Genomic DNA, 12030 nt, shown 5'->3' with positions numbered 1-12030 from the left:
TATTCGAATTTCACTATCACACTTCAACTCATATAATTCAATTCAAGTTAATGACCCAAAACACCCTAATTCCCTCACATAGAAAAATAAAAGGTTCAACATACCTAACAAAGGTCAGAATTCCACTTTCTTTAACCAAAAATCACGAACAATCCGAACTCAATTTTTTTCCCTTTGATGATATTTCAAATCATCACAATCTAATCAAATATAGACTCATAATCACATTTCAGAGCAATTGACACTAAAATCAAGCAATTTGAGTGAAAATGATAAAATGATCAAAAATCTCATAACAGAATTTGAATTTAGAATTTGATCATTTTTAGATGAAAATGTTCCTCAACTAATCAGGAATCTACTGGTGAAATCCGTTTCAAAAATTGAGTTAAAATGAGTTGAAAATCATTAAAAAACTAAATCTGCATTGTTCTTTAAAAACCCCAATTCCTCCAATTCAAAATCACCAATTTCATGCTTAAAAATCCAAATAAGTAATGGGTAATCAAGAAAATAGGTTAGAATAGCTTATCCAATGTTTTTCCCAAAAAAAAACCTTCCAAATCGTTTATTTAAAGCTTGGAAACTCAAAAATGGTGGACAATGGAACCCAGTACACTCTGCGAACGCGGCCTTTCCTGTATGAACGAGGAGAAGGAAAACGTTATGCATCGCGAACGCGGATAAGGAATTGTTAGGCACCAGATAGCAGATTTTTGGCAAGTCTCAAAGTCACGGAATAAACCCTTGTGATTCGTTCTCAACCCCGTATACACAAATCATATATGCAACCCTATTGAATTTGACGTTCCTAACTTAATGGAACTATCAAAATTTGAATTCGAGGCCTCCTTCACCCAGAATCTAATAAGTCGCAACTAAACTAGTTTCGACACTTGAAATATCCAAAATACCCTAGGACATCTAAAAATTATAACGAAGTCATTTCTAGTGTTAGAATCATATTCCGAAACCATTGGAAATATCAGAAATATAATCTGAACATTCGAACCTCAAATGTTGACCAAAGTCAAACTTGGATCAAATTTTAACTCAATTTCCAACTTAGGACCTAAATTCCATGTTTTAACTCAAACTCTAATTTTGACCACTCTCCCAGATCAATTTTCCCCTTCCGGAGTAGATGGAATCAATGGAATTTCATTCCAATATTCAAAACTCCAAATGACTCTGAAACTCAAATTTTAACAACTTAAGCCTTTAAAGCTTATTTCTTAAGCAAAACCTCAATTTTTCACAAGATTTCCAAAAACTAACTTTTAGACCCAACCAAAAGTGACTCAGAGGAACTAACGAGAGGGGTAAAATGGTAATTTTTATCACAAATATCAAAAATGACCTTCAGGGTCATTATAGTCAGAGAAGAGGGTAATGTTTAATAAAGAATAAAGGGTAAATTAGTATTATTTAAAATTAAGTAAGGTTATAATTGAAAAATATAAGTGAACAATGTGATACCACCAAATTGGAGGTTTCAAAAAGGAAGGGTTTTAACCAAACTATACCATACCATGTAATTAAAGAAATAATAAAAAAAAACGTGGTTCTCTTACTAACTATACCATATCATATCATGGAAAACCACCATTCAAATAAGCTATTAGGGGTTGTTTGGTAGTTGACTAGCCTTATGCAGGTTTTAGTAATACACGATTAGTAATGAAGAAATTTATGTATTATTTTATACAGGAATTAATTATGAAGGGCTTAGTTATTCATGTATGGGTCATTTGTTAGATAATTTGGTGATACGTTATAAAAGTATAACTCTTGCATAAGTTATACCACATTTGTAGGTGGTTAGGAGATAAATTATTTATGTGTAAAATTAATATCAAGTTTGTTACGACCCAAGCCTAGGGCCTAGACATGACACGGCGAATAAGACACCCAGAGGTACCTCACCCAAGCCTCTTAGCATTCATTAAACATTTTATTGGTAATGATAAACCAGTCATAAGCGGAAATAAAAAAAATTTCATTTGTGTCCAAACATACCTCTACTAATAGATTTGGCGGGGGCTAAGACATGTCTCTAACTCACCCTCAAAATAAGTGTCAAGAAATGCCTTAATAAAAGTCTTACTATTTTACATAACATAAACTTAGAATAAAAAGGATGTTATTCCCGAAACATGGGAACTCACCATAAGCAATCTTTAAACTAACTCAAGCTAGCCACGTGAAGGGGGTCGAGGAGTGACGTCGGTTCTTACATGGTGATATAATGTAGGCAAAAGTATGTGTTAGTACTTTGAATGTACTAAGTATGTGAGTATGCAATGCAATAAATCATTATACAATAAGGTGAAACAATGGACCATACTAGAACCTTCTATTCATTTGAAATACCATTTGGAGTTATGAATGCTTAGTCAATGAAATATAGAAACCATCATGATTTATAAAAAAAACTTAAAAATTATAGAGCTAGTCATAAGTCATTATAAGAAACCATATACTTGCAAGGTACCATAAACCTTTTGAAAGAAATCTTTAGTTTTGTAAGAGCATATACTTTACTTTGTGATAGATATAATAGACATCCTATGATATATCTTAAACATTGGAATAGGAACCTTGTACCTTTGTGAGAGTGACCATTAACCAACATAAATTATGTGAGCCATAACATGGAGTCCCAATGTTTACCCATACATCAGAGGAAAGGAGGAGACTACTTGCCAAGGTAGACTCCTATATGCCTAAGTGGAGCCAATAAGCTACTTAAGGGATCAAGCCTCTACTAACGGGTGACCCTTTCTAAGGAATCAAGCCTCTACTAACGGGTGATCATTCTTCCTATGGTGGCACGTAGTTATGGGACAATGGGATCTTTCTACGGGTCTCTTTCCTTTGCTAAGGGAGAGAATGCCTATCCCAAATTCCACTCGGTGCTAGGTAAACTCTCAACAGAATAGACAAACCATAAGTCATAAAGTTAATCATCGTGTGGGAGGGGCCATATCTACTACCCGTCCATTTTTCATAAGAACAAAATCATAGAATAGCTCCTTAACTTTGTCTCATGTGATGTGAGTGTAGACATTTCTTCATCACATATCTTTATCCATAAAAATATCTTTAGAGCCTTAAATCACCCTATCATTAACTTACTTGAACATTATAGACTCATCGTTCACAAAACTTATTTGCAAAGAGCACCTTTAAACTCATTTGTAGACATTGTCAAACATTCATTTCAATTTTGCTTTATCATAAGAAACTAGGTGGGTTCAAATAAATCAACTTTCAAGTCATTTAAATCAATGCTAGCACGCATGAGAGTGAAAGAATTTATCATTTAAAATATCTTAAAACAACCCACCAATATACTTTAAAACTACTTTCAAGCCTTCATAGTGGGACCTTGATAAATCATCCATTTCATGTAAATAAGAATCACCACAAGTCAACATATGTAAATAAACTTCAAATATTCAAGAATCTATGCATTTAGAATCGTAGTATGAAAATCCATAAAAACTCATCACTTGAAATTAAGTGTCAATATACATATATATCAATAGGAGTAAATAACTTAAAATATACCATTATCTATGCATTTGGAACCATTATATAACATAACATAAGATTTCATTATTTAAAATGATATCCAAAGTTGAGAAAAAATTTGGGCTCCATGGGTGGAAGAACCCATGGATGAAAACCCACATACCTTGAGGAGTCAACTCTTGAATGAAAAACTTGAAAATAAATGGAGACTTGATATTCTTGGAGATGGAGGAAGAAGGAGACTTTGAGGGCACTTGGAAGGTTATGGCTTTTTTTTGTTCTTAGAGTGTGAGTGAGAGTGAATGAGTGTAGAAGACTTAGAGGCCTCTTAATAGGTGAAATATATCTACAAAACGACCTCACTTTTGTTTATAACACAAAAGAAGACTAAAATGCCCTTAAAATTTGGAAAATGGGATAAAAACCCTGTTGGCGCTATAGTGGCGCGTCTTGCAAGGGGCCAAACTACTGAGGCTAGTTTCTGGCGCTCTGCTGGCACACTTCGCCAAGCCCCACTACAGCAATAGTCTATGGTAAAAAGATCATAACTGTTGACTCCGAACTTGGAATGAGGCAAACTCAGTGGCATTGGAAAGAGAACTCAAATATCATTAATTTGATATATTATGGGCCACCCAATTCATTATATACTAAGAGATATGGTCATTTGAAGTTGACCCTTATACGAACTCATTTGGAAACTTAACCGATAGAAATTCTTTGGACTCGGCTTGGTGTTAGAGATCCCTTATGACCCCTAAACACATCAAACACACTTCAAATACTTAAGAATTGATCCTAAATCATATATCCAACTAGAATTCATCGAGTTCGATCCTATACGCATATGAAAAATGCTTCGGGTCTTGGCGTAGAAATGTTTGGGGTGTTACAATGTTTGATTTGCAATTTAGAAACAAACATGACAAATACATGTATAAGTAATAAGGAAACCTATGTATTATTTTATATATGTAGGATAAAAGGTTGAATAGCTAATACATACATAATTCATACATGTATAACTAATACATGAATAACTAATCCATACATAACTAATATCTACATAAAATAATATAAATATTCCCTCATAATTGATCCCCACCTTACTAATATTTGCATAAAATAATATATAGATCCCTTATAACTGACCACAGCATTACTAATATTTGCATAACTCTAACCAACTACCAAACTACCTTGTACATTATTATTTATTTATGTATTAGTTATACATGTTTCTTCTTCCCTATTAGTAAGCACATTAGCGCACTATAATTTTTTTTGTGGAGGACTCAGATTAGGATAAAAGGGTAGGTGACTTATCCTTACACCATAGTAGTTGTAGTTTTGCTCATTGTTTATTGCCATTTGATTTCTGCATTGTATTGTTGTTTATAGGTGTGAGACCATTTTTCTTTGATTATCTTATTTACTTATAGTAGTTAATGCCTCTTTTCTTCCGTACTATTCTACCATGACTTTCTCACTTTTGTTATTCCTTATTTTCGATATGTTTGTCCCTATCTCACCTTTTATCTTATTTTCCTCTCTTGAGCCGAGGTCTTTCGAAAACAGCCTCCCTACCTTTCAAGGTGGGGGTTAGGTCTGCGTATACTCTACCCTCCCAGACCCCACATGGTGGGATTATACTAGGTTTATTATTGTTGTTATTATAGTTATACATGTTTCTAAATTGAAAAATCACACACTGTGTTAATTTTATACATAGTCCAAATTAATCAATAACAAATATGATATTACTTATGCTGCCATGATCCCGATCCATCATGACTGGCACCCACACTAACCCTCCGATGAGAGAACCATTATGATAACCCAATAATGAACACACGCAGTAGATAAATAAAATAAGGATGGAAAATCAGTCTTAACTAAATAAATAGGCCTGAGTCCCCATAAACTCACAAAAAATTCAATCAACATGTAAAACATGCGGAAAAATATCCTATTAACTGAAAGTCAATCATACCAAAAATCTAACAATCATCAAGTCTAAGAAAGGAAATGCAATCCCAAAAAAGTGTCGTTAAAAATTAAACCAATGTCTGAACGTCGAAGTCTCGGAAGAAGGACTAGGATAAAAGAGAATACATGGAAGCCTGAAAGAGATGGCTCACTCTTCAACTCGAACAGCTATCTCTCCTCTAAGCGAGGTCTCTCTACAACCGACTGAATATGTTATGTACTGAACAAAGACAGAGCAAGTATAATATCAACACACAAGGTCAATAGTGTACTGGCAGGATCACGCGGCTAGCCAGTAAGCGAGTCATGGACAAGTAAACCCAACATAATAAGCACACATATACAGAATAAACTTAGCCATTTTCATCTTAATCAGTACTCAACAAGATCACAATTCATCAATCCAATATCATGAAATTTCATATAAGGATCCTCTTATGAGACCTATAAACACTTATTATATGTCAGAATGTGACACCCGATTCAAGTTTTTTATGTTGTAATGTGACACCCGGTCCAAGTTTTGTGTCGGAACGTGACACCCAATCTAAATATATAAAGCAGCTACAATTACAATCTATAGGCATCATCGTATCACCAAGAACAAGATCATCAAAAGTCAGGACAGTAAGTGATTATTTCATATAATTCATAGCTTGCTTCCTTATTGATATACACATATATATAAAATCAAGTAATTTAAAAGTACATGAAACACATATGGAAAATAAAACAATTACCTACCTCGACTTTGAGCTTCAACAACTCTAAATTGTAGGAGCTTTCCCTTTTCGGATTCGTTCAGCTTGTTCTTGGCCTAAAGAGAGTAAATACATACAAAGGATCAACATAATAGTCTACTTTACTCGAATTATAGTATAATTCCCTTTTTAGACCAACCCGTTATTCTAAACCTTACCTAGGGCTAATTTCCACCATTAACCACAGGCCAAAACCTTTCTCCAATGATCACCGACTATAGTTTATTGGTTATAGAAATCAAAATATGAGTTTAGGGAGTATAAATCTCACCTTTGGCATGAGAATCCATGAAAAAGTGTTTAAAAGTGCCATGTATCACCTCCTAACATCTTAAGAACAGTTTCTATGCAAACAATATTCTTGGGTTTTTTTATCTCGTATTAATTCGCGGTTGTCCTGCCATAGTGGGACCATCCCGATCTAGCGGCCTCGCCCTGGCTGGAGTAATCCCACTCTGGCGGATTGTACGAAAATAAAGAGCTCAAAACTTGAGATCCAAACTCTCATTTCACAACACATCCTCAACCTATGGCATCTTACATCATACCCTTCACACCAAATTCAATTTCGGAAGTTTTACTCACCCAAATGTGATTTTGTAAAGCCGTAAAGGCTTTGTATTATTTGGATATCATCTAACTTAATCAAACTGCCATTTTGACCCCCCACCTATTACCGGGTCACTCTAGAACTTACCTGACTCAAAATTTGTCCAAGTCTGTCCTAGGCTAAAAAAAATTGAAGTTACTACCCGAATTTTCCTGGCCCAAATTCTTTTCCATTGGCCTATCCATAACGACGGGGTTTACCCATCACTCTTCTCTGAGTGACCAACTAGGGAAAATAGGGCTAAAGCAGAGACAGAGTAATACTTGTTTTGACGAACAGTTGAGGATACTTGTCTCGTATGTCCTTCTCATTTTTCCAAGTAGCTTTCTCCATCGAACAATGATTCCATTGCACCTTTACCATGTTTATCTCCTTAGTCCTCACCTTTCGGACATCGTGATCTAATATTGTCACTATCTCTTCCTCATACTGAAGATCCTTATCTAACAAAACGGAGTCTCATTTAATGATGTAATCCCTATATCCATGGTACTTCTTCAACATTGACACATGGAACACCAGATGTACCCAAAAAGGCTAGGTGATAAGGACAATGTCTACGCCATTAGCCCTACACAGTCAAGAATCTCAAAAGGGGTAATATAGCGAGGGCTAAGCTTGCCCCTTTTACCAAATCTCATTACCCCTTTAATAAGTGACACCTTCAGAAGCACCTACTCACTGGCCTAAAATATCATATCCCTCTCTTTACGTTTTGTATACTCTTTTTGACGACTCTGAGCTGCTAGAAGCTTAGCTTGGATGCTTCTTACCATATTCTGCGCATCCCTCACTAAGTCTACCCTCAATGGCTCCACTTCTCCAGCTTCAAACCATTTTATGGGAGACCTACATCCCCTCTTATAAAGAGCTTCGAAGGGTGCCATCTCAATGCTGGAGTGGTAATTATTATTGTAGGAGAACTCACACAAGGGAAACAACTTGTCCCAATATCCCGCAAACTCAATCATACATGCTCTTAACATATCTTCCAACACCTAGATAGTCCTCTCTAATTATCCATCTATCTGTATATGGAAGGCCGTGCTAAAAGTGAGTTGAGTGCCCAGCTCTTCATGCAACTTTCCCTAAATTTTAGAGGTAAACTATGTACCACGGTCTAAAATGATAGAAAGGGGCACCCCGTGCAGCCTTACTATCTCCTTCACATAAAGTTTTGCCAATTATTGTGCATTGTAGTCCACTTTTACTGGAATGAAGTATGTTGACTTTGTTAACCTATAAACAACCACCCAAATGGAATCATACTTTCCCAATGGAAAGTCCCACCACGAAATCCATGGCTATCCTTTTCCACTTCTATTCAGGAATGGGCATTCTTTGAAGTAAATCGACAGGTCTTTGATGCTCATATTTCACCTGTTGGCAATTCTGGCATTTAGATACATATTCGGCTATGTCCTTTTTCATACCCGGCCACTAATATAGACGTTTTAAGTCTTGATACAGCTTGGTTACTCCAGGGTGAATAGAGTACCACGACCCATGAGAGTTTGACGGAACTTTCTGAATTATGTCATCTACCCACAGAGCATAAATCCTTCCCCTAAAGTTAATCACCCCACCTGCATCATGGATTGAATCTTGGGCCTTGCCTGTCAAAACTTTTTCTCTAATCGCATTCAAGTTTACATCTTCAAACTATATGGCCTTAATATCTTCTATAAAAATGGGTCTTAAATCAACCCTAGCCATCACCCTACCCTTTTCTAAGATGCCTAGTCTCATGAACCTGGCCTCCAAGGCCTGAATCTCTCTAGCCAGAGGCTGCTTGTAGGCTCCCAATAGGGCTAGACTACCCATGCTAATAAGTTTTTGTTTAATGCGGTTTGTACCACATTAGCCTTACCTAGATGATACTGATGGTAACATCATAGTATTTGAGCAACTCTATCCACCTCTATTATCTCAAATTTAAGTCTTTATGAGTGAACACATGCTGCAAACTGAGGTGATCAGTAAACACCTCACACTTGACAACATATAGATAATGTCTCCATATTTTCAAAGCAAATACTACCGCTGCCAACTCTAAGTCATGATTCGGGTAGTTTCTCTCAAGCACCTTCAATTGTCACAAAGCATAGGCTACAATATTTTTATCCTGCATTACCACAACACCCAAACCTGAATATGAAGCATCACAATAAACAATAAAGTATTTACCTTTAACTAGCAGTGTCAAGATAGGTACTGTGATCAGAAGAGTCTTAAGCTTTTGGAAGCTCCCTTCGCATTTGTCAGTCCACTCGAATATTACTTTCTTTTGAGTCAGTTTGGTTAAATGAGTAGTGATAGAAGCAAAGTTCCTCACAAAACGGTGATAATAACTAGCCAGTCCCAAAAAACTCCTAACTTTAGTCATAAAACTAGGTCGAGCCCATTTCTTAACTGTTTCAATCTTTTGGGGACTACCATTACCCCTTCTTTTGAAATAACATGGCCCAAAAAGGCAACTGAAGGCAACCAGAATTCACACTTAGAGAGTTTTGCATGCAACTTTTGCTTTCCCGAAACACCTAGAACAATACGTATATGGTCTTTATGTTCTTGTTCACTCTTTGAATACACCAAGATATCATCTATAAGCACAATAACAAATGAATCTAGGAATGGTTTAAAAAAAACCCATTCATCAAACTCATGAACGCTACAGATGCATTGGTTAGCCCAAAAGACATTACCAAAAATTCATAATGTCCGTCCCTGGTTCTAAAAGTTGTTTAGGGCGCATCCTCCGACCTAATCCTTAATTGATGATACCCATACCTGAGATCAATTCTCAAAAAGACTGATGCACCTTGTAATTGGTCAAAAATGTCATCAATATGTGGCAGGGGTTACTTATTTCGGATGGTGACCTTATTCAGTTGCCGGTAATCAATGCACATTCTCATGCTACCATTCTTTTCTTAACAAATAACACCGGAGCATCCTACGGAGAATCACTAGGAGGGATGAATCCCTTATCAAGGAGTTTTTGGATTTGAGCCTTAAGCACTCTCAATTTTGTTGGAGCCATACAATAGGGAGGAATAGAAATTGAGCAAGTGGCCGGCTCTAAGTCAATACAGAAGTCGATGTCTCTGTCAAGAGGCATACCAGGCAAGTTTGTAGGAAACACTTTTGGAAACTCGCGCACTAACGAAATAGACTTAATAGGAGACTCTACATCAACATTCCAAATATAGGCTAGATAGGCCAAACAACCCTGCCTCACCATTTGTCTAGACTATAGAAAGGATATGACCTTAGCTGACTTAGGCTTGTACACCCCTTTATTGCTCTAACCTTTCCCTCCCTGAAATCTATAGAGCCACAGTTTTAGCATTATAATTAAGTACGGCAAAATAGGGGGGACATCCAAGTCATGCCTAAGATTATGTCAAAATTGGTCATGTCTAAAATCACCAAGTCAACCCACATCTGGAATCCCATAAACATCACAGAACAAGCATGATAAACATGAGTGACTATGACCGACTCTCCAACAAGGATAGAAACATGGATGGGGGCATCAAGTATATCAAAAAGTGCATCAAACCCCAAGATATATTTCACAGACACATATGAATAAGTAGACCCCAGATCAAATAAAACAAAAGCCATCTGGTCACAAATAAGAATAGTAATTATGATTAATGCATCAGACGCCTCAGCCTCGGTCTTACCTAGAAAAGAATAAAACTGACCCTGTCATCCTGAAGGGCCACCTCCCTACCTGGATACGCCGCTCCCCAACTTGTACTACCCTTACCTCAGCCTCCATGGCCTCTCTAGTTTCCTCCTAGCCTACCTTGTGGACATCTTAACCATTGCCTCCCCCTCCTACGGGTACTACTGCTCTAGCCTATTGAGGTGTTAAATCTATTCCGCAGGGGTGAGGACATTCCCTCCTTATATTCCCTAGCTCTCCAAAATTAAAATAGTCACACTTAAAGGACAGCCTGCTACCTGGAAAAGATGCTCATTAACCCTCATGGGCTAGATGTTGTTGTGGAGTACTTGAAAAACTGCCAGTAGAAACGGGCAGAGCTGACTGAATTGGCCGGGCTGCCTGACCCTCTAAAATATAATCCCTAGAAATTACCTGCACTTTTGGGCTTCTTAGACAAATCCTTGGCCCGCCCATCTCGCCTCACACCCTCTACCGTCTGCACTAAATCAGTGATTTCATTAAAACTCCTACTTGACGAAGTCATGTGAACTAACAACACCTGCAACACGGGGTTCAACCCTTTCACAAATAATCGAATTCTTTCTTCCTCTATAGATACCAGCTGAGTAGCATACCTGGACAACACATGAAATATGGCCTCATAAGCAGCCACCGACATACCTCCCTGCTCCAATGTCATGAACTCGTCCTTCTTGTGGTCCCTTAAGGTATGTGGCACATATTTTTTCAGAAATAAGGCATGAAACTGAACCTAAGTGAGTGGGGACAACACTAGCGAGCGACACTCCACATAAGCCCTCCACCATTGCTTGGTCTCACCCTGTAATTGGAAAGTCACAAATTCTACTCCATGTTGATATACTATGCCCAGCTTGTGCAACCTCTCGTAGTAGTCAAGGATAAACTCATTGGCATCCTCATTTTTAGAACCATGAAAGACTGGGGGCTTAAGTTTTAGGAACTTGGTGAGCATGTCATGTTCAATGTCGGTCGTGACTAGACCCATGAGAGGTCTAGAAAAGGCATCAGTGCCTACCACCTCATCTACCAAGGGAGTTGCAGCACCAAATGGATAAGTAACAGGGGAAGGTGCCGTAGGCATGATAGGAATAGCTCTAATGCTCGCCAGCCCACTTTGAAAAGCCATGATCTGCTGCACTAGTATGGGGTCCATAGGGGGAAGAACGGCAGCCCCAACTTGAGCGTCTTCCTCCTGTTCAACAACTATTTCTTCCTCAACCTCTAAATTCTCCTCTAACTCATTCTAGGAAGTGGGAGTGGCCTCACCTGCTAGTACTTCCTCAACTGGAGCCTCAACCCTGGTGGGTGCTGCTCTCCTTCGGCCTCTGCTATGCCTCTCTCTCCTATCTCTGCCTCAGTTGTGCCCTCGTACGACTGGATCTTCCTATGGCTCAATTAGATCTACGGGACAA

Source organism: Solanum dulcamara, chromosome 5 (assembly GCF_947179165.1).
Source record: "Solanum dulcamara chromosome 5, daSolDulc1.2, whole genome shotgun sequence".
Taxonomy (NCBI): Eukaryota; Viridiplantae; Streptophyta; class Magnoliopsida; order Solanales; family Solanaceae; genus Solanum; species Solanum dulcamara.
The sequence above is the reverse complement of the archived record's forward strand: the minus strand, read 5'-3'. Positions refer to the sequence as shown.